Source organism: Ceratotherium simum, chromosome X (genome assembly GCF_057802395.1).
Source record: "Ceratotherium simum simum isolate JZ-2026a chromosome X, ASM5780239v1, whole genome shotgun sequence".
Taxonomy (NCBI): Eukaryota; Metazoa; Chordata; class Mammalia; order Perissodactyla; family Rhinocerotidae; genus Ceratotherium; species Ceratotherium simum.
In genome coordinates this window covers 4,994,779-5,019,055 of record NC_141940.1, presented here as the reverse complement: position 1 = coordinate 5,019,055, position 24,277 = coordinate 4,994,779, and the positions used below count along the sequence as shown (strand labels likewise).

Genomic DNA, 24,277 nt, shown 5'->3' with positions numbered 1-24,277 from the left:
AATAGACCCTGCTGACCAGCGGGGCCTCTCCAAGGAGGCCCCAACTCAATGCTGAGTTCTATGAGAAAGTAGAAGGGAAACACCAGCAAGAAGCACTATTGCTTTTCGTCTTCTCATCTTCACTTTCCTGCATGTGAACACAGAGTCCAGGTTGACTCCCATGGTGTACTGGAGCCCCACAGTGTGCGTGCCTGCAGGTCACTGGAGTTCCCAGAGAGAAGGTAGGGAAAAATTCTGGGCCCTGGGGTCCATAAGTGTCATGCTCAGTCTGTCCAGACTGAGCTCCTGGGCCTCCTCCATCTAGGAACGCACCCCCTGTCCCCTCCATGGGGCTGGGCCACCATCTTCTCCTGGTGTGGGCTTCTCCCTAGCCCCATTCAAGCTCTTGCCTTGTAGCACACCCTTGGTATGTGTAGAGCAAATTTCATCATTCTCTCCTCTTCAAGGCCCTGGGCCTCTTAAAAACAACAACCAACCAAACAGACAAACACAGATTGACAATTGTGGGCAGCCTCAGGAACCTTAACTGAGGCTGCTTCCCTCCCTGACTTTAAACTTCAGCTCTATTGAAGTATAATTTATCCACAGTGATATTCATCCATTTCATGTTTAGAGTTGAATGAGTTTGGGCAATTGTATACAGTCATGTAATCACCAGCACAATCAAAGTATAGAACATTTCCATCACCCTCAAAACTTCCTTCTTTGCCCCTTTGCAGTCAATCCCTTTCCCACACCTCTGGCCCCAGTCAACCACAAATCTGTTTTGTCTCACTATGGTTTTGCCTTTCCCCAAATGTAAAATAAATGGAATCATACAGTTTGTAATATTTTGTGTATTGTTTATTTTGCTTAGCATACTTTTTTGAGATTCATTCACGTTGTAGCATATAGCAATGGTTCTTCCTTTTTATTGCTGAATAGTATTCCACTGTATGGACATATCACCATTTAGTCATTAGTTGATGGGAATTTGAGTTGTTTACCTTTTTGACTATTATTTTCAAAAGGCTGCTATGAATATTTGAATACAAGTTTTTTTTAATGAACAGAAGTTTTCATGTCTCTTGGGTAAATACATAGGAGTGGTGTTGCTGGGCCGTGCATACATTTAATTTTATAAATCACTGCCAAACTGTTTTCCAAAGTGGCTGCACTGTTCTGCTGAGGCTACTTTTAAAATAAAGGGTGGGGTGGGGAGAAGGAGGGAGGCAGAGCCGCTTTGCAGTTCTAGAAGCAGAAGTTAGTCTCAGGCACTCATGTGTTTATTCCTCACAACAAGCTAAAGAAGTAGATACTAATATCCCCATTTCACAAATGAGGAAATCGAGGCTTAGAGAGACGTACTTGCCCAGTGACACGCCTAACAAATGGAAGAGCTGGGATTTGAGCCCAAAGGCCTTCACGTGAATGCCCAGGGGCTTGCCCCCTGCCCTCTCCCACCTCTCTTCCCATCGCCTGGCAGCTTGGGATCACTGCTTCCTTGACACTCTGAAACCTGAATTAACCTCTGTCCTTGCTGTGCTAGGACACAGCAACCCTGGGAAGTGACATTTGACTCCTTTTTTAAGAGGAAGCAGCTAATGATCAGAGAGGTAAAGTAACTTTCCCAAAGCCAACAGCTTGTCTCTAGAATTGCTGGGACTGGAATCCAGGTTTCCTGATTCCAAGTGCATTCTGCCAGAGCACAGGGCCTGGCAGCTACATTTTAAAGTTTTCATTTCTGACCACCTTTCTTCATCTTTCTCCTTCCTCTATAAGGACACCCTTCCCTTTCCTCTATCTTCCTCCACCCCGAGCTGATATAGAAGAAGGTGGTGGCAGTCCCCAGCTTGCATCAAGCCCAGGCAGGAGTGGGGAGTTGGAGGTCAGAGGGCCAGCAGTGGGGCCTGTGTGGTGAGTGTGCTAGCAGAGAGAAGCAGGAAACAGGCCATTTCCTTTCTGAGGCCTGCTTCTCACCCACGAGGCTGCGGGTGGGAGTATGGGATGCACCTGCCTGCAGGAGGGCAGGACTTGGTGGAGAACACAGCAACCTGGCCAGGGGCAAGGTGGGAATCCTAGTGCTCAACCTTTACAGTTTTCGAAGTGCTTTCATCTCTGTTCCCTGCTTGATCCCTGGGATCACCTACACTGGGAGGCAGGCAGGGCAGGAGTCGCTGTCTCCATTTCACAGGCCAGAGACTGGTCTTCTCTACCAGCCCTGTCTGCTTGGGTTGCCTCCTTCTAGAGCTGGGGCTGGGCTGGGGCTGGGCCCAGGTTGGAGGTACCAGAGAAATATTTTCCAGTAACTACCTCCTTAGGATGAGGAGTGTCCCTGTTCTGTACCCTCCCCCCCACCCCCACTGAGCAAAGGGCTTCAGCCTCATCCTTGAACACAGTGCTTACTGTATGCAAGGTCTTCCACCCAGCTGCTGCCCTCCCTCCACCCATCCACATTTCCTCTCTCCCTCGATACAAGACTCACAGATTTGGGAATCCAGAGTTATTCAGTAGCCCACCAGGGAGCCTCTCTGGCATGCAACGCATGCAATCAAGAAGCATTTACTGAGCGCTCTTTGAAATCCAGTACAAAAGTGAATGAGATTCAAAGAAGTTCACAGTCTGGGGAGGAGAGCTGGCGGGGCAGACATGTAAGCAAATGATGATGTCAGTGCGATGAGAAAGGCTCTGGGGAGAGCTTTAATTCTGCCTGGTCCAGGAGCAAGTGCTATTCTGCAGCCTTTCCAGGAGTTTGGCCAATCCACGAGAAAGGAACAACAAGTGTAAAGGGCTGGAGGGAGGAAAGAAGCTGGTGCATCCAGAGAATCGAAAGAAGTTCCCTATGACCAGACTAGACCTTGGGGTGAAGAGAGAGAAGAGGCACATTGGGAGAAGTGTGTAAAGAGTAGGTGGGTTGGAGTCTGAAGGGCCTTATTACTCATCTAACAAATCTGGGCTCTTCAATAGGATTAAAATATGTTTGTGTATAATGATACATGATTATACACACCAACACACATATATAAGTATTGTGTAAAACAGCTGTTTTTAGATACTGGATTACTAACAAACATAAGAGAAAAAGAGTTCATGTTAAAGTAATCCTACTTACTGTCATTTACCTGAACTGCTTCTGTATAATTATTATGCAGCACAAGGAATATTACACATATTCTTCTATGTGTCCGAGTATGTGTTTTTTGTTTTTTTTTATTACACACTGAATTCTTTTCCTGAAGTTGCCTTCCTTCTTTCTCTTTACAGTATTACTGGTTGCCTGCCCCAAAGCTCAAAAAGTAGAAGGAACTTTACCCTGATATGTTTCCTTTCACTAAGTCTCAAGAGAGTTCTTGGAAAGGTGCTGGCACAATATGAAGGATACCTCAGTTGTTAGCAGGGTTTGTGAATTGCAGATCCTGCACTGGAGTCAGTGAAATTTCTCTTGTTTTCTTATAGTATCTCAACTTCACGCTGCCAACCTCGTGTACCCAGTAATGGCTCAATTTAGTGACACCCGCTAAAGTTTTATCTAGAGAAGTTTTCCCTCTGGGTTTCCCCTTTATTGATAAAAAACAGTGAAATACAGAGAAGAGTCCTGGGACTACGCTTCCCAGCAGCCTCCGCTCGGCGCCTACTCCTACTTCCCTGACAGGGGTGGCTGCTAACATCTTGGCCCTGCCCATTCCGGCCACCATATTTAGAACTACAACTCCCAGTTGCCTCCACGCGCTGAACTCTTCAAAGAGGATTTCCCAGCAGCCTCCTGGGCGAAGAGGCCCGCCCCTTGGAGCGGCTCCCCACGCTCACCCAGTGTCCTCTGCCCGCCCCGCCCCTGTCACGTGACACGCCCCCAGCCAACCGGCGCACGGAGGAGGGCGGCGGGCGGTGGTCAGGGGCGGAGAGGCCGCAGGGGGCGGGCCCTGGAGGGGGCGGAGCGGGGCCCGGGAGCCGAGCAGCCTGGCAACGGCGGTGGCGCCCGGAGCCCGAGGTGGGTTCGCGCTCGCGGCTGGCCTGGCTCCCAGCAGGGTGCTGCGGGGACTTGGGGGGGGGGAGCGGGAGGAAGAAGTTGGGGCTCCCCGGGCCGGCAGGTCCCGCGGGTCCCCCGGGGCCTTGCAGCACCCGCGGGGGTGGGGGTGGGGGGTTCGTCCGAGCGCCTTCGCTGTCCCCGCCGATCAGGGCTGAGGCCGGGGAGCAGCAGGCAGGTGCCTCCGTCTTCCCTGGTTTTCCCCGCCCAAGGTCCCGGGCCGGCGGCGGGCGAAGGTCGGGACGGGAATCGGGGCCGGGGGGCCGGGGGGCCGGGGGGCCGGGACCGGGGCTGGTGTGGGGGCATCGCGGCCGCTGTCCGGACTTTGCTTCCCCGTCCCGGGGCGGCGAGCGGGCCGGGCAGCCGCCCTGCCTCCCCGGCGACGCGCCTCGGCTGGTCCTCACCCTGGCCCTCCGCTCGGGGTGGGTGCCCGCCGCATCCCCCGTGAGTCCTGTGGAGCCGCCGCAGCCCGGCACTGGCCGCGAAGCTTCGATCTGCGTTCTCGGCCAGTGTTTTCTGTGTCACGCACGGGAGGTTTATCTGCTTTTGCAACAGTTGAGGGAAGATCGGAGAGGGAACGTTTAGTTCCCTGATACGCAGTCGGAAGTATGCACAGGCACGAGCAAGCGCCCTTTGCCGGGTTGCCTCCCTTAACTGTCTTTTGCTGCGCTCAGGAAGTGAAAACTAATTTTAGTTTTTGCTTAAGCAAATATGAAATGAATCTGCTGCACAAATTATGTTATAGGCTTTATAGACACAAAGTGTGACGCAAAGTGGATTGCTACTGGTTTTTAAACTGACATACTAGACCTTCACAAGAATGGAATCATGACATATTAGAATTGAATAGGATCTTGAAGTTCATATAGTTTATTTGTTTCTCACATGGGGAAACTGAAGCCCAGAGAGGATAACTAATGTGACCTAGGCTTCGGGGCAACTTAATAGCAAAACTAATATCGCAGGTCAGGTCTCGGGGGCGGGGGGCGGGGTAATCTTGGCATTTATCTAGCCAGAGTACTTTTTATCACAGCTCACTTTTGCTCCTTGTGAAGTATCCATGCATCTTACAGTCTTGAGACTGAGCCAGCGATTTTGCTGTAGTTCAAACCATTTTGAATTGACTTCAAAACTAGTTTACAAGCCAAAGAAGACAATCAGACTTGTTGATTTATAGACACATTTTGCTTTTATCTACCATTTATTTGGGGCATGATCACTTATTCACCAGATTTAACTCTGAATGACTTTTGGCTCTTTCACAAAACCAAATCGACCCTTGAGAGATTCCACACCATGGAGTAGATTCAAACCAGTGCTGCTGCCAGTGTATAATAGCCTCCTGAGGTGCTTGAAAGTGGAGAACATTCACTGGGGCTTTTAGATTCTAGTATGGTTATTAAATGGTTGGTCTCCTTAAAGTTAGAACTCCTTAAAGTTCTAACATATTTATCAAGTTGCCAGTGGTTTAATTCATTGATCAAACCCAGAATGCCCATGGTATGCCTGCAGTGTCCCAAGCACTGAGAAGACCGCACCACTGACAAGGTCCCTGCTCTACAGAGCTTATGATGTGTGGAGAAGCAGACAATAAAAAATAAACAATGATATATTTTCCAGTGGCGATGAGCACTATGAAGAAAAATAGAGCTCTGAAACTCTGCGATGACAGTGAAACAGGCTGGCATGATTGAGAGTGACTGGGGCATTACTTTGAATTGCCACTTTTAGATTGTTGGCTGCTGCTCCATTAAAGCAAATCATTGAATCCAAAAGTAAATCTGTCTGAATCAGAGATTCTATGGAGTCCTCATTTCTCCAGCGATTGCCTCTTGGATGATAAGGTCATCACAGCCTCATTTGTACTTGCATTTTCCCCCTTATATGCAAACAGTAAGTGGTTTCAAACACCCAGGGAGGTGGTCTCCAAATCCCTTGCTGTCTCACTGCAGCTACAGAAGGCTCTGCTGAGGTCAGTATTGGCTGTTCATTCCATGCCAGTGTCTGCTGGCTTCAGGCTACCTTACACAAGGATTTCTCTTCCTGCACACTGCTTTGTACTGGGAACCTACAATCTGAAATGATCGTCAATCCGTGTGTTGTGTGGTTTGTAAAGAAACTAGTTCATTTGGAGATTAGCTCTAGAGGAAAGAAGCACTCAACTTCTTAAGAACAAGAGTACAAATAAAATGGCATTAATGATAACTGACTGTGAAAGTTCATCTGTTTAGTACCTTTTCAGTTCTCTCCTATTCTGTATGTTCAATGGCTTCAAAGCAAATTTTTAAATTTTTACAGGTTCTGAAAAATAATTAAAGTTACAAAAAATACTCCAATATTCTTTGTTCCAAAATAAAAGGAGAATTAACAAAGTGTAGTTAACATTAAAAACCACTCAAAGAGCATGTGGTTCTTGCTCTTAGTGAGGGCTCCAAACTAAGGAGAAAAGCAGCCCCTTCAAGGCTTAGTAGGCGATATTTTGAACTGGTGGCCAAAGGATTTCAAAGGCCAGAGTTTCTTGTTATTTCTAAAGGGTTTTCAATTTTATAAGAGAATAAGAAGTTGTTTTTATTATTCTTTAGTAATTTCCCTTCCCTGTTTCTGACCTCTTTGAAGTTCTGCTTCCTTTATTTTCTGGTTCCTCAGTTCATTATTCCTTTTTGGCAGATGTGGGGACAGGGGTTGTCATTTATCTATAAGGTGTTGACTCTGGATTTGAATCCTGGTTTCATATTACCTGTGTGACTTTGGGCGAGTTACTTACTTCTACTGTGACTCAGTTTCCTTATCTGTAAAATGAAATAATAATAAGTAAATAAAAATAAGTAAAATGAAAATAATAATAATAGTACCTTCCTTAAAGAGTTGTAGGCAGGACTGCGTGATAATCTATGTTAAGTGCTTAGGATAGTGTCTGGCACATAGTAGGCACTCAAGAAAAGTTAACTCACTGACTTGAACTACATGGAACTCCCTTCTTTTCTTTTAAGGAAAAAATGATTCTCGATATGTCCTAATAAACTTCTGGAAATGCAGTAAGTGTGATTTCGTAGACATTTCTCTGCATTTCATTGTTGACTCTAGCTTTTAGTTTCAGGTGTTATTGGCAGCAGTGTCCACAGTCTTGCAGTGCTAAGCTCCTTTTACTGTTTGGACTCAGAAATTACTCGAGGCCATATTCTGTTTGTTACTACAAACAAGAATAGAGCAAGAGAGGCCGTCTTCTAATTCCTCTGCTTTGAAAGCAAGAGCGTACCAGGAGACCCAGTTGGAGTTAGTTGAGTGATATCCAGTTGGCATCCTGTAGTTGGAGGATGGTTTTTCATATTAAATGTTTACAATGTATTTTTCCACAGGGGCACCAGGGCAGTCTCATCCTTTTCTTTTTAAGAATGTGGCAGGCATCTCTGTAGAAAATTGGCATTGTGCGCCAGTGCTTTCTTTCTGTTTCTACCCGAGGAACAAGGAGTGGCAAAGGAGCCTTTTGTCTGTGTGAGGTGGTAGAAAGCTTCCTGTGTTTGGATTCCGGAAGTCAGGTTCAAGTCTCAGTTCTGCCCCTTCTGAACCCTGTGACACGGGACAAGTCATTTTACCTCGCTGCAGGTGGTCTTCCATTTGTAAGACAGAGCTAAGAAAACCTGCACTACCCAGCTCCCAGAGCTCTTGAGAGAAGCAGATATGCATCAGCACCCTTTGTAAACTGTGGGGCATTATTATTATTGCATTCATGTGTTATATAAGCCGTCGCTATTTGGAGAACTGGTCTAAGAGGGCAGCGTCCTTCCTGTTCTTGGCCCATCTGCCCCGTAGCTGTAGGTGCGGCCTCTGCCTTGCTCTCCCTCTTCTGTCAGCGTTGAAATGTGCAAGTGTTTTATTGCCCTCTCAAATGGACCCGAAGCCATTAGTACACCTTATGAGCTTCCATTGTATTCATTCCTAAAATGATAGTACTGTATACCCAGCACTCACAGGGCGAGAGCAAGGCAACCTCTGCATCAGGGAATATTGCCTGCCTTTTTCTGCAGTGTCTCAGAAGGGAAGTCTTTCCTTTTTCCAGTCAGCACATCACCTTAGCTCCTCGATGCAGCTTGAGGCCCTGCTGAGTTCCTCCTTCCACACTAGACTGGATGCTCATGCTCCTGGGATTAGGATGAGAAGAAATTAAGGGACTTGATTGCTCTCCAGGTCCTCAACTTGTTGGAAGAGAATGGGTGCTGAGTACTCTTTTCTTGTTATTTGAATTTGTCTCTCAGTGTCTCGAAATGACTCCATAAGTAGCTCTTTGAAATTTCACGTACTTATATTGGGTTAGTATTGCTATTCCTCGACTCCTTGTCTTGATAGGTAACACCTGAGTATTTCAGTATTAATTTTTTTCATCTTTCTAGCTTGTAATAAAAGGGGCTGAGGTTGTTTTGCTGGGCCAGTGACACCTAACATGGCCCTCTACCCGCAATAGACATTTAGTAACCATTCTGTGACTTGAGCTGGACAAGGGTGGAGAGTTTAGAATTGTTTGGATGTGTTCATTTCAGCCAATTCTGTTGTATGTTTCGAGATCATATTCCCTGACTGCAGGATGAAATGGAGCTCAGGCTTAGCCTTTCTTTCCATGGTCAGTTAGCAAATGAATAAGAAAGCTCTTTGAGTCAGTCCAGTGGTGGGAGAGGTCTCACACTTTGCTTTCCCACCCTTTTCTTCCCAGCTTCTGGAGTTTTGGACTATTGTGATGAGCAGTTTGAGTTTAGATTCGTTTTTGCTTTGCTTGTTGATGAGAAGGGGTAAGGGAAGTTGAAGGGTAATAATTGAAAGTAAAAATAAAAGTAACTTGTTTTTAACTCATTCAGCTCTTATTCCCTTGCCTGCAGACCTTGACACACAGCGATGCCCTTTCTTTAGCTTGTGGTAATTGTGAGATACTGATATCACGTCCTTGCGAGTTTTGCGGGAAGGAAGCATGGTTTGTTTCCCAGAGCCTCTTACAGTGGAATGGGCTGCTACTTCAGAGTGTCATGCTTTTCCGTTCGTGGGAGCTCTGGAGGCAGAAGTGGGTCACAAAGGGGATTCTTAGCATTAGGTGGTGGACTTGAAATGCCCTTGTGTGACCCTTAAGTTTTGTTATGGCCCTGAGATGACTTAGGCGGGGACTGAGGAGAATGGGGATTGCGCGGTCAGGGTTCGTTCCAGCAGGCCTGGAATTGGGCTGAGCTGTTTTACTGAAATGAGAAATGTACCTGCTCAGCAGTGACCTCTGGGTATGACGTGTCAGTACTATTTGTGGGTCACAGTGAGAAGGAAGATTTGCACTTAGTTTCAGTGAGACCCCAGCAGGGTGCTGCCATTGACACTGGTTATGGGGTGGGCAGGTTATAAGAAACCCCAGTCAAGATTCCATTTTGAGTTTCCTGGTCCTGAGGTGTTTCTTGCACACGTCAATGGTTCCGGATCTGTGAGAGAACGTCTCTACACCCCTCACAGACGGAGGGCAATTGGAGCTGGTCCTCACCTCTTTGTAGCCCTCGCTCCGAGACATAATAACTGATTTTTAAAGTTGAGGCTGAGTGTAACCCTGCTGGCCATTTCCTTTCTTCGCTGTTATCAACTCTGAGATGACGTGATTGTTTCTCCAGAGGTTCCCATCACTTCTATGCCACCAAAACAGTTTCTCCTTGTTGATGAAGATTGTCCTGATGCCCCTGCTCCTGGGAGCTTAGGAGAAATGCAGAATCTTAGGCCCCCTCCAGACTGACAGAGCCAGAATCTGCATCTTAATAAGGCCCCCCAGTGATCTGTATGTAAATTAAAGTTTGAGCAGGCTGGTCTAAGTAGCAGTTCACATCCTAGCTCCCCATCCTTCGAGACCATACTGTCCAGTAGAAAGATAATTCAAGCCACATGTGTAATCTGTTTTCCTAGTAGCTGCATTAAAGAAACAGATAAAATCAATTTTTATAATATATATTATTTAACCCAGTATATCCACAATATTATCATTTAAACTGTAATCAGTATAATAATTAGTGAGATGCCCCCCCCTTTTGTACTAAGTTGTTGAAATCTGGCGTGTATTTTACATTTACAGCACACCTCGATTTGGACTAGCCATATTGCAAGTGTTCAGGAGCTACATGTACTAGTGGCTCCAGTGTTGGACAGCGAAGCTTCGAGAGATACATTTTGGCCTTGATTTGCTGATGATGTCATCAGCAAAACATTTTGGCCTTGATTTGCCGATGATGTCATCAGATTTGCTGTCAATGCCGGAATAGCAGTTAGAGCCACCGCTGCCACCTCAGCAATAACTTGCGTTAACGTTCGGTGTAATCTGTGCCAAGCACTTAGCCCAGTGCTATTCCATACATCTCATTTGAATCCTCACAACATCCCCACATCATTGCCAAGCGTTCTTTTCTCGGTTTTAGTTTGGTAAGCCGTATTAAGAAGTCGCCGTTGGTATACGTGTGAAATGTGAGCTTCTTTCTTGGGGGCATCCTCAAAGAACTCGAGGAAGGCCTCCTTCTCTGGCTCATCAGAGAGGGCACGGAGTCCCTAAACAGAAGTTTCTTTGTGCTGGAATACTACAGACCAGTGGTTTGCCGAGATAGCTGCTCATTAGAATCACCTAGGGAGCTTTAACTACCTGCTGCCTGGGCCCCACCCACAGTCATTCAGATTTATTTGATCTCGGGGGAGATCAGACATCTGCATTTTTTTAAAGCGCTCCGGGTGATTCTGGCATGCAGCCCAGCTCAGAGCAGCTGCTCTAGGAGCGCGTCTCTGACTTGACAGCGCTGCGAGTCACCTGGACTTCGGGTTGAACTGCAGATCCTTATTCAGTGGGTCTGGGATGGGCGGGAGAGCCCTCCTCAGTTGTAGCAAGGTCCCAGGTGATGCCTCTGCTGCAGCTTGTGGCTCGCACTTTGACTTTGAGTAGCCAGCCGCATCAGAATCACCTGAGGGCGTTTCCAAAACGACAAGTTCCCTGGCAGCAAGCCTGGAGTTTCTGATTCTCTAGGTTTGGGTGGGGCCCAGGATCCGTATTCGAGAAGGCGCGCTGTTTTCCATATTTCACCATAAAGTATTTTGTTTACTTTAGGTTTTGTGTAGGCGCACTTCTAGTGCACATTTTTTTTTGCATAAATGGATGTTGAATTTTATCAAACCCCTTTCCTGCTTTTATGGAGATATGTTTTTTTCCCTCTTTAAACCTGTTAATGCGATGGGCCATTTGAAGGGATTTTCCAATAAAACTTTGTAGCGTTAACAAGGTTTGCATTGCTGGCGTGAACCCAACGTGTTTCTTACTGCTGGATTTGATTGGTAATATTTTCTTCAGTATTCTTACATCTATATTTGTGAATGAGATTTGGCTGTAATCTTCCTGTACTGTCTTGTGTCGTTTAGTGTCGTTTTGCTAGCCTTGTAAAGTGAGTCAGAATATTCCCTTCTTCAGGTCTCTGGAAGTTTGTGTAACATTGGGTCTCTGTTCTTTGAATGTTGGGTAGAACTTGCCCTGGCGCCACCTGGGCCAAGAGTGTTTGGTGTGGGAGGATTTTAAACTACCACTTACTATCTGCCATATCTGTAGTTACATCTGTCTTTTCATTCTTAAATCTTGATATTGTTAGTTGTGCCTTCTCTCTTTTTTTCTTGATTAGTCTTACCAGAGGTTTGTCCGTTGTGGTTATGCAGAATGAGGTTTGTCAGTATGTGGAAATGAATGAGCATAATTATATTCTCAAGTTTCTTTTTGATTAATTTTTAATGAGTAAAAACATTCTATGATTTTAAGGTCTAATTTATATCAAGGTATATTCCAAAAAGCCTTGCTTCCATCCCTGTCTTCTGCCAGGCATGCTGTTTCTCCCCACCACCACCCATAATCAATATTATTAGTTTTTAGTTCATTCTTCTATGTTTCTTCTTTTGCAGATTTGAGCACACACACATTTGCATTTTCTTACACCAAAAAAGCATACTACATACACTATTCAGCCTCTTGCTTTTTTTCACTTAAAATGTCTCCTGGAAGTCACTCTTCTCTTCATTTTCTCCTTCCTTCTTTGGATTTATTCTGCTGTTTGGATGTTTCAAAACATAGTATTTTTATTATTATTTAGTTCTGATATATTCTAAGTTCCATTGTGATAATTTCATTCACCTGTGAGTTCTTTAGAAGTGTACTTTTAAATTTACAAATATATATTCTAGGTATTTTTAAAACTGATTTCTAACTTAACTGCATTATGGTCAGAGAATGTGGTCTGAATACTCATAGTTCTTTGAAATGTGTTGAGGGTAGGTTTATATGGTATTTTGTGGTTCGCTTCTTCCCTTAGCGTAGTGTGTTTTATGTTCAGCCATGTTGTCTCATGTATCAGCAGTTGGTGACTTTCTGTTGCTGAGTAGTATTTCATGGCGTGGCTGTGATGTAATTTGTCCAGTCACTAGTTGATGAACATTTGAGTTGATTCACTCTTTGGCCATTATGAATAAAGCTGCTATGAACACTTGCTTAGAGGTCTTTGTGTGGACTCATGTTTTCATTTGTCTTGTGTAAATACTTAGGTATGGCATTGCTGGGCCATATGCTTAGTGTATGTTTAACTTTACAAGAAACTGTCAAACTATTTTCCAAAATGGCTGTGCCATTTTTCGTTCCCTTCTGGCAAAGTAAAGTATGAGAGTTCTGCTTGGGCCACATCCTCACCAACACTCGTTATTGTTTGTCTTATTACAGTTGTAGCCATTCCATTGGGTGTGTCATGGTAGCTCACTGTTGTTTTAATTTGCATATTCCTGGTGAGTAATGATGGTGAGATGTCTTCACGTACTTATTGGCTGTTGGTATGTCTCCTTTGGTGAAGTGTCTGCTCACATTTTCTGCCTGTTTCTTATTGGATTGTCTTTTATTATTAAATTATAAGAATTCTTTATATGTTTTGAATACAAGACCTTTATCAGATATGTGATTTGCAAGTACTTTCTCCCAAAGTGTGGCTTACACTTTCATTTTCTTAACTGTGCCTTTGAAAGAGCAAAGGTTTTTAATTTTGATGAAGTTCAGTTTATCATTTTTTTTCCTCTCGTAGTTTCTACTTTTTGTGCTCTATGAAGTCTTTGCCTAACCTAAGTTCACGAAGATTTTCCCCTGTGTCTCCCTCTAGGACTTTTGTAGGAGCTCTAATGTTTAGATCTGTTGTGGCAGACAGACCCTAGAGTGGCCCTCCTCATTTCCAAACCCCAGTGTTCACACCCTCTGTAATCCCCTTCCCTTGAGTTTACAGCCTTGTGACATCTTGAGCAGAGGATCCAGCTAAACTGTGCCCAGACTCCCGACCCATGGAAACTGTGAAATAATTAATGTGTGTTGTTTACAGCTACTAAGTTTGTTATGCAGCAATATAAAACTAATACGTACTTCATTTCAACTTGACTTTGTATATCGTGTGAAGTAAGGGTCAAGATTCACTTATTTTTCCATATGGATATCAGGTTGTTCCACCATCATTTGTGGAAAAGACTATCCTTTTCCCATTTAATCACCTTGGTACCTTTGTTGGAAATCAGTTGACCACTGTTAGGACCTCCAAAAGATGGGCCTAATTCTGGACTCTGTTCTGTTCCATTGATCTGTATGTTTATCCTGATGCTGGTACCACACTGTCTTGATTACTGAGGCATTATAGTAAGTCTGGAAATTAGGAAGTGGAAGTACTCCAACTTTGTTCTTTTTTTGTTCCCTTCAAGATTATTTTGGCTATTCTTGGTCCTTTGCCTTTCCATACAAATTTCAGAATCATCTTGTCAATTTCTGACAAAGCCCATTGGGATTTGTTAGGGATTGCATTGAATTTATAGATCAATATTGGCATCATAACAATATTGAGTCTTCCAATCCTTGAGCATGATATATATCTCCGTGTATTTAGGTCTTCTTTAAGTTCTCTTAGCAGGGTTTTATAGTTTTCAGTGTATGGATCTTGTACACATTTTGTTAAATGTATCCCTAAATATTTCATTTTTTATGTTATTCAAATGATATTTTTATACTTCAGTGTCCATTTGTTCATTGGTAACAACACAAATACAATTAATTTTTATGTTGACCTTGTGTATCACGCAACCTTACTAAATTTACTTACTAGTTCTAGTTTTTCTGTAGTATTCTTAGGATTTTTTACATACTTGCTCATGTCATCTGCAAATACAATTTTACTTCTTCCTTGCCATATGTTATGCCTTTTGTATCTTTTTCTTGACTTATTAGACTTGCTATGATCTCTAAAAGATTGAGTACAAGCAATAAGAGCAACCATCCTTGCCTTTTTACCACACTTAGTCGGAAAGGATTTCATCTTTCACCATAAAGTATGATGTTAGCTATAAGTTTTTTCATAGGTGCCCTTGACTATTCCTAGTTTGCTGAGAGTTTTTTTTTTTTTAATCATGATTAGCTGTTGAACGATGTTTGTAGAAGCCATATCTCAGATACAATCTTCAGGAAAATAGTATACTTTGTGAATAGCCCTATTGACTTTACATATCACCACATTCATACCCATTATCAACCACCACTACCCAGCTTTTCCTCCTAATGTTGATAACAGAATTTCCATCTGGAGCTTGGGAATTCTTTTTATTCTTCTATGGAGCAGTATATATTGCTCCTTTAAAAGCCATGGAAATTCTCTGTGTCAGATTCATATGTGGCATTCTTATATTACTGAAATTTCTTCATCTTCTCTTTCTTTACCATCCTTTTTTTTTTTTGCTGAGGAAGATTCACGCTGAGCTAACATCTGTTGCCAGTCTTCCTCTTTTTTTTTTGCTTGAGGAAGGTTCACCCTGCACTAACATCTGTGCCAGTCTTCCTCTATTTTGTACGTGGGTCACCGCCACAGCATAGGCATGGACCTACACCCAGGAACCGAACCCAGGCCACCACAGTGGATCGTGCCGAACTTAACCACTGGGCCATGGGGCCAACCCCTCTTTGCCATTCTTTTGACATTGGTTTTGGTTCCTCTTCATCTCCTTCCTTTTTTTTTTTTTTTTTTTTTTGGTGGGGAAGATTTGCCCTGAGCTAACATCTGTTGCCAATCTTCCTGGTTTTTTTTTCTTCCTTGAGGAAGGTTGTCCCTGAGCTGACATCTGTGCCAGTCTTCCTCTGTTTTGTATGTGAGTCGCCACCTCAGCATGGCTGATGAGTGGTGTAGGTCCGCACCTGGGATCCAAACCCACAAACACAAACCTGGGCTGCCAAAGCGGAGTGTGCTAAACTTAACCACTACGCCATGGGGCCAGCCCCCCCTTGCCTTTTTATTTCTGCCTTTTTTCTTAGATTATTTCTTCCTCAACTACAAAAACTTCCTCCCTGCTAATAGTGCCAATTTCTAGAAGTGTGTGTGTGTGTGTTCGTGTGTTTGGTCCTTTCACCTTCTTCTATAGTAGGGATGAGTGGCCGCTTGTATTTATGACTGGAATAATAGGTAACTGCCCCAAGTAGGAAGATAACCATTGTCCATACTCTGAGTCACTGCAAGTCTTTCTCTTTCTGAATCTCCAAGGCTTCTAATGAAGCTAGTCTTTGGAGATTCCCTGTGGACACTCTTCTAACTAGTAGGGCAAACTGCCTATTGGGCAGGCTACTTGTCCTGCTGCTGATCTCTGCTAACCTTCAAGGTCAGCCTACTCTTGTAAATCAGGACTAATTAAGATGTATCAAGCCCAGCATTTTCAACAATTGGGAAACCCTAGGTAAAATTCGAAAACCTCACTTGCTGCTTTTTTTACTTCTACTCCATGTAGAGAAGGGACAGGAAGCTCCAAATCAAAATTATCCAGCCCATTTTTGGAACTCTTCTTTGGAATTGCCTTCAGAGACCACAGCACCTCTTAAAAAATATCCTCAATGGTGTCAAATCTTTGAATGGGGACTCTGCATTTGGCTTTAGGCCAAAATCATTTTGCAGCCCATCTGTTAAATAGAGTGGGCACTCATGCTGTGGTAAGCATTGCTTTTTGTTTAAAAATTGAGGTATGGTAAAATTTATGAGATGGTGTCTTACGTAGCTTTAAAATCTAAAGGCAGTTTCAAAAGAATCGGAAGAATACTTTGAATAGTGACAGCATTGCTGGAATAAGTGCACACCATCAAAAGGTACTACTTTGAAGAAGAACTCATCTAGCTACATCTGCTCTGATAGGCATCTTAACAAAGGCCTCATTACATCATAGTCGTACCTCATGGGGTATTTATTCTATTTTTGTCCACTAGTAATACATTTGTTCCTTCTTTTTAATATAGTTTGAAAACACTCTTCCATGATAAAAAATAATATTGCAGTGGACAAACAAGAAGGATTGTACTGGTTCAGTGCCTCACAGACATGGTTTTGGGAAAAAAGTCACTATTTGTTTATTCGTCTTTAAAATGAAAGCAAGAGTTTTTCTTTGTGACCATGAGATTTTATTACATAGTGATGGAATTCCAAAAACACCTTTTTTACTCAGCTTTAAAAGGAGGCATGATGTCCTCATTTTTTGTTTGATCATCTATTGGAGAATTAGAGTGACAGATATCTGTTAGTGGGTAAGAGGGACAGACTGGGTTTTGAATTCTAACTTGGGCAGTTCTTAGTGGACATGTTGTTTAACCTTCTTGTTCCTCGAGGTTGTGTTTTTATATAAAGATAGTAATAGTAGTTGCCTTATAAGGTTGGTGGGGGGATTGAATGAGTTCATGTGTGCTTAGAACAATACCTCGCACATAGTAGAGGATCAGTAAATGGAAGCCATGATCATTACCCGTGAGTGGATGCTATATTTTGCTTTACTTGTATAGCGTCACCTGTATTATTGTCTTTATTACCGTTTAACTTGTCTCATATTTATTCATCTCCTCAACTCAGTTGCTAGCTCCTTGAAGACCTATCTCAATTTTTGTAGACTTGCCCACCATGGTCCAGAGTGGTTGCCCACTATTATATTTATTGACTGATTTTTGGCCTCCTTGGGAACAGTACTAAATAATCATATATGCTGAGCAAGGAGTGTCTCAGAAATGATTGATCTAGTGTCATTTCATTATTTCTTCTAAGAAGCTATATTAATATTTCAGTGCCAGTTAATTTAATAGCTGTTTGGTGAATGCTTATAGATGGATTGACAAAGTAAATTGTTCTGAATGTAATCATATGTTGACATGACCATTTTGTAGATTGTTAATTTCTGTAGCTAACCTCTTGCCTGTTATGCATTGGATTGTGTCCCCCAAAAAGATGTGTTGATAGGCCTAGCCCCCAGTACCTCGGAATGTGATCTTATTTGGAAATAGGGTCATTGCAGATATAACTAGTTGAGGTCAAACTGGAGTAGGGTGGGCCCTTAATCCAATATGACTAGTGTCCTTGTAAGAGAGGAGAACACGATGTGAAGACCCAGAGACACATAGGGACAACACCGTGTGCCAACAGAGGCAGAGATTGGAGTGATGCAGCTGCAAGCCAAGGAATGCCAAGGATTGCTGGCAACCACCAGAAGCTGAAAGAAGCAAGGAAGAATCCTCCCCTAGAGCCTTCAGAGGAATGTGGCCTTGCCAACACCTTGATTTCAGACTTGTAGCCTCCAGAACTGTAAGAGAACAAAAGTTCTATTGTTTTAAGCCACCAAGTTTGTGGTACTTTTTACAGCAGCCGCAGGAAACTCCGACACTGCCCATCCATTATTTTGTCTTTTTCGCCTTTGCTGCTTGAATTAGTGTGTTGACAACCCTGGGATTTTATTTCATCTCAAATGGGTGATTTGCCTACATTTTCATCTATTATTCATCTTCTCCATATTATTTGACTTTTTTTTTAAATGTGTTTACTGCAAGATCAGAAAAATGTATTGGAAAATCTGGCACAAAAATACCGTTGCTGTTCTTATACATGTGCCAGAAATGGGAGACATTTACAAGATTGTTCATAATAGTGTTGTTTGTAATAGTGAAACCTGGAACCAGTTCAAATGACCACTGAGAAGAGAATGGAAAACAAAGTGTGGAACAATGGACTGCTATGCAGCAGTGAAAATGAGCAGAGCAAACCCCACACATCTACGTTTATGACTTGCACAACAATGCTGTGTGAGAAAAGCATGGGGCAGAAGAATGTGTAATGATTCCATTTATGTATAAAAGTTCAAAACCATGCAAAATCAACATATTTTTAGAGATATATACATATGTGAAAAGTTATACAGATATGCAAAGGAGTTATAAACACAAAAATCAGCCCTAGGGAAGGAGGTCGGAGTTCCTTTAATGGCTGATGACTAAGGTCTCCAAAGTCATGAAACATTATTAGGGTGATACTGTATTCATTTATTCATGGACTGAGTCCCTAAGCTGCTCTGTGCTTGTGCCACAATGTGAAACAGCCTTTGCCCTTAGGAAGCTCAGCTCTAACAGAGGGGCACAAAATGTCAATGGATAAGTACAGTACAGCGTGAGAAGTGAAATATTAGAAATTTTTACCACGTGCAGAGAAGTGAGGTGTGCATGCCTGTGCATGGGGAAGTCAGGAAAAGCTTTCTTTGTCTTGAAGCAGATAAATAAGGACCCGGTGCCAACACAGCTCCTGCTTCTCCTCCCAGTGCATGTGCCTGAAGGAATTTGTCCGAATGGCAGCTTATCATCTCCAGCCTTTTCTCCTCTCTTTATTTTCTAGAAACTGCACATCTGCTCTTTAGTTCCTTTCTGTTCCTCCCTTTCCACCACTAATTGCAGTTGGGGGAATCTTTGTCAGTAAAGCCCAGTCTGAGAAGGTCCTTGGAAAGTAAGGAGATGTTCTGAACTGGCACCTTCATTGCTATTATAGCTGTGACTTTTTACATGTGTCTACTCTTACCTTCAACAATTACTGTTTTAACTTTTGCTTAAGAAGGTACTGTTTACTTATAAATTTAAAATGTACTTTTTGGGAATAGTTTCTCAGAGGGGAAAAATAGTTCAACAAAATACAGTTTTGTCATGGAGCAAATCAACTGGCTTCATGAGTTTTGGAATTGGCAGGTGGATGGGGAACTTGATCTTGTTCCTATTTTAAAACTTTGTTTACTGGCAGGTATTTGATGGTTACAAAATCCATTGGTGAATTTAATGATCTGTTTAAATGTATGTAATACCATTATTAGGTAGCCTTTTTACATTAAAAAAAGTTAACCTGATGGTAGTTGACTTTTCTAATAGTTTACTTAGCATGGCAATTTCAATTTATGAAGCATTTCTAAAGTTAGCCTGTGCAATAGCCACAGCTCATGGTGCTGAAGCCAGTCAGCTGTCTTGAAGATGTGCCATTTGTCATGAGGGGACCAAGTGATAGGGTGAATGGATCAGCTCAAATCCATCACTAACCACTGGAAAAAATGATTCAGAATACATTCTCCACTGAACCTGAATTATATTGTTTTTAGCCAAAGATCTTTGCAACATTTAAAGAAGTATAAGTGAGTGTATTGTGATCTTTAAAATGAGTAGTAAATTATCAAAATGATGCAAAGAATGAGTTTCTACATGAAATACTATTTAACATTTTATAATTTCCAGAGAAGAATCGTGAAAACAAAGCCCCTTTAGCTCTGAGATTCAGTGTGGCCGAGACAAATGGAGAAGCTCTAATGGATATGTGTTGGATGTGTGTTGCGTGTCTGTCCATACGGCACTTTCGTTGACGAAGGGTACTGTTTTGGAATAAATACAGTTAGACTTACTCTAAGAAACTTCTGGTGTATTTCTGGATCCTTGAGTCAGAATAGAAGGTAATGAGGCAAGGTCTCCATGTTAGGGCTCCCACAGAACGTGTCCCTGGGCTAGGAGTCAAGTGTTTTCTTTTTTTTTTAATGGAAGTAGGCATGCTTTGAGGATAAACTGCTTTAAGGCTTTTAAGAGCCTTGCCAAGATTAGACGGATCATCTTAGAAAATGTGTATGCAGAATGGTTAGGCAGTGTTAGCCATTGTATGTTTTACGGGAAATCCAGCAAGTGTATTAGCGCCAGTTTGAGGAATGACTTAGAGTTCATCAGAGCACCTCTTGTAGGAGGAAGTGACCTGGTATTTGAGTGCCTCTGTTTTGCCATGCACTGTGCGAGCATTTTACATGTTCCTCATCATGGCCCCATGAGGTAGATAGTATCATGTCCATTTCACAGACAGGGAACTGTACTTTGTCCAAGGTTGCGTGACTATTATTATCACTCAAGTGACCAAATTGGGATTTGAAACCCAAACTGGTCTGAATACGGAATCCTGTCCTTTTTTCAACTACATCACACGGTTTTGCAGCTGGTCATAGTGCCATTTTGACAAGGTATAAGCTATGCATGGTGGGGTTAATAGCGTATATTTTAGTTTAAAAGGACACGATGATTATTTGCTTTGGCTAAAGAAATTTCATTTGGAAATAAATTATTTTAATAATGTAAGGCAGAGGGTGACAGCCTGTTTTTGTAAATAACATCTTACTGGAATACTTCACTTCCGTATTGCTTATTGCTGATTTAATGCTACAATACAGAGTTCAGTAGCTGCAACAGCTTCCCTAAAATATTTACTGTCTGGCCCTTACAGGAAAAGCTTGCCAACCTCTGTTCGAAGGAATATGTATAAAAATGAAATAAACTCCTAGTTTTGCAGATCATCGTTTGTTTTCATGTGGGTTGAGCAAATGTAGAAGTTGAATTGATAGTGTACCTGATCTCAAAATGGCTGGGTTGTGAACATTTCTCATTCGTGCAGAGTGGTTTGGTTGAGGACATCTCAAGGCATCTTTTTCATTTCCTTGCCTCGTAGGTGGCCTACAGTCAGAGCAACTTTAATGCAAAAGTCAGAATATGTTAATTTAGTAAATTCTGTCTCTATGGGCGTTCCAGGTTCTCTGCAAGGTTCTCATTGGGGGTAACACTCCCCCTAGAGGCCAAATTGGAATTGGGGGAGTGTTTTTGTTTTTAGTGTAATGTATTGAAAAATACGTTATTTTATTATAAATCACTGTCCTTTTATTTCTCCTTTATACTTGAGTTAAGGCATTATATTGATTTTTTCAAATTGTGTTTAGGTTGATAATTTCTATGATTTTCATTTCAAGCAAGCAAAGGGTCTTTATAGAAATTCGTTTTATAACAAAGGGAGCATTGGGTTTGGTAGTATTGAGCACCTCTGCCCTAAGTATTTGGCATTTTTTTCAAAACAGACTTCCAACTAAAGAGAGCTCCCTTAGAAAGACCTGGAATTCTGGACTCAGAGGCTGCTTGTGCATAACTTCTTGTTCAATGGCAGGCTTTAGAAGTTGGTTTTCAGACTGGGTAAGTTTCCACAGCTTCAGGGGAACCTCCAGAGAAATACCATCCTTAAACTTCATTTAAATGTCCTCACAGAAGAAGAAATCACATTGAGTAAAATCCAAAGAGAAGGCCTGCGTACCTTTTGTCACTGTTTGTGCACGGAGTGTTCAGAAAAAACACTAATCGAGGGCCATTGATCTCAAATCAGGTGACCATGGAATTTAGATTTCACTTGCAGAGGCCCCGTGAGGTGGAGGTCAAAATTATTTTCTAATTCTGCTGCCTTTAGATTTTTACAATAAGGGTAAAAATGGCCCACATCTGTTTGAAAGGGTTGATAGTTATGTCTGCTGCAGATGTTTTGTGGAATCCTGTTTTCCATGTTCAACAGAGAGAGGAACAGGTTCGTAGTCTAGAAGAAGGGCATGCTGGAAGAGGTTACCTTAATTTGAAGTGTCTGCTTCATAGGAAAAATCTCTAGTGTAGGTTGGTAGTGCGCAAGTTCTTTTTGGTGCAGATTGCTTCACAGCGCCCTAGGTTACTGCTGCCTTTCTGCTGTCCAGAGCCGTCATGCCTGGAGCCTCTTGATTAGCCAAGGGTTTGTTTTACCATTTGTTTTTAAGCTTCCATGAATTTCTAGCTTAAATGAAACACTGGGCAAACAACAGTTAAGTTCTTTGGCCAAATCTTTATTGCCCAGTTTATTCATTCATTTAACAAATACCTATTAAGTACCTACTGGGTGCCAGGCACTGTTACAGGTGCTGTAAATGCAGCAGTAAATAAAACAGAATCCCCATCTGGTAGGGGCTTATAGTCCAGTGGGGAGCTTGTAGTCTGGTGGGGGGCTTGTACTTTGGGTGGGGGGAGGTGGGCAGTAACAACCGATTATCTGAAAGGTGATAAGTGGTAGGGAGAGGAGACAGAGGGAGAAAGACAGGCAGAGAGACAGAGAGAGAAGGAGGGGACAGAAAGAAAGGGGGAGACAGGGAGAGGGAGATGGGGGCGGGGGAACAGGGAGGGGGACACTGTGAGACCATTGAAGTTAGTTGTCTTGAATTTAAAGAGAGACACAATTAAGGCCATGTTGTAACTTTAAAATTTGATTTATTAAATAATGCCACCTTTATGTAGGTTCATTTGAAGGGGTTTGGGGGCCCCAAAGATTGCTTGCCTAGATGAATTGAGTTTTCTTAACTATGTTTCTTAGTCTAAAACTCCTCCGCTGAGACTGGGACCAGTTGCATCCAGCCTGGTTTCTTTCAACATAGAGACCACTTGGAACCACCTTTTCCTAGGAGGAAAGGACACTGCACTGTTAGTCAGGAGTCCTAGGCTAGAGGTTGCCTTGCCACTCACTTGCAACAGCGCCTTGTCACATACCCTCTAGGCTCTCCTGGTTATCTTTCCTGTAACAGGGGAGGATTGGGCTTAAATCATCACAGAATCTTTTTCAGGATCAAAAATGATAGATGTCTTGGGGCCCGCCCTGTGGTGTAGCGGTTAAGTGCGCGCCCTCCACTGCTCCGCTGCTGGTGGCCCAGGTTCGGATCCCAGGCGTGCACTGACAGCACCGCTTGTCAGGCCATGCTGTGGCGGCGTCCCACATAAAGTAGAGGAAGATGGGCACGGATGTTAGCTCAGGGCCAGTCTTCCTTGGCAAAAAGAGGAGGATTGGCATGGATGTTAGCTCAGGGCGGATCTTCCTCACCAAAAAAAAAAAAAAAATGATAGAAGTCAACCTTTGTTTAGATTCCTGTGATTAGCATATATAGGGCATTTAGTTTCAATTTTCTCTTTAAAGCCAAGGTAGCCCAAATTCAATGTTTTTTAAATAAAAAGGATTAAAACTTGATCTATAGGGGTTTAGGACAAAATATTCTATAACCAAAGGGGTAGCTGGCTTTTGCAAACTTCACTATAACTTCTAATTATTATTGATCTGCATTTAAACCAACATAGACATTTTATAGATGAAGATACGGATGGACTTTCCATGCTTGGTAAGTTAGAGACAGCCTAGGGCCTGTGCTCACCCATCTAGTATGTTCTCTACAGTGCTGCACTGCTTTCTCTGGTCCTATTTGAGACATTATTTTCATGTACTTTTTAAGGAGAAGCTTTATAACTAGGTCACCAGTGGCCATGCACTATCCCTGTTGTAGTTAACTTTCTTCCTAGTGTTTATAGGGTCAGGACTGATTTGTAGAAGAATTGGTTATGGTGTCAGCATTCCATAGTTATCCTTTCATAATTGAAGAAAATGCTAAAAATTCATTAACAAATATATCGGGCCCTGTTCTAAGGCCTTCACATGTATTACTTCATTCATTTTGCCCAACTATACTGCAGTAAAATAGAGATAATAGCAGCCGGAGCCCAGAGAAGTTAAATAGCCTGCCTGAGGTCAAAGAGTGAGTTGCAGTTGGGATTTGAACGGAGTCGGCTCCAACTCTGTGCTCTCCAGCATCACGCTGTTCTGGCTTCTGTACATTTCAGGGATCAATTGGGACCGTTCAACAAAGAGAGGGTCACTGATGGGATTTTTAAAGTGAACCTCATCGTGGAACTGACCCATGTTAGCTGGTCCCCTGGATTTCTCAGATTTGTACGCAATCCAACTTCTAATAGTAGCAGTTTCTAGTGTAACTCTAAAAATGGGGGCTTTAGACATAATGACTGCATATTATATGATTCTGTTTATATGAAATGCCCACAGTGGGCAAATCGATACAGATAGAAAGCAAATGCATGGTAGCTTAGGGGCTAGGGGAATGGGGAGTGGTGAGTGACTACTAATGGCTACGAGGTTTCTCTTTGGGGTGATGAAAATGTGCTAAAATTGATTGTGGTGATGGTTGCACAACTCTGTGAATATACTAAAAAGCATGAAATTGTATACTTGAAAAGGATGAGTTGTATAGTGTAGCAGTTGTATGTCAATAAGG

General features: G+C 42.8%; 1 protein-coding gene across 5 annotated transcripts in view; it reads left to right on the top strand.

The window, feature by feature from the left end:
• Positions 1 to 3,898: 3,898 nt before the first annotated feature.
• Positions 3,899 to 24,277, top strand: part of MTM1 (myotubularin 1) — a 104,160-nt gene continuing 83,781 nt past the window's right edge. For 2 of the 5 annotated variants that reach the window (XM_087426810.1, XM_004443192.2), the window contains exon 1: positions 3,899 to 3,967. The gene's annotated coding sequence lies outside the window, so the exon portion shown is untranslated. Of the gene's footprint in view, positions 3,968 to 11,100; positions 11,324 to 21,230; positions 21,351 to 24,277 lie in introns of those variants that run through there. The other 3 variants (XM_087426811.1, XM_087426808.1, XM_087426809.1) reach the window with 2 other exon arrangements.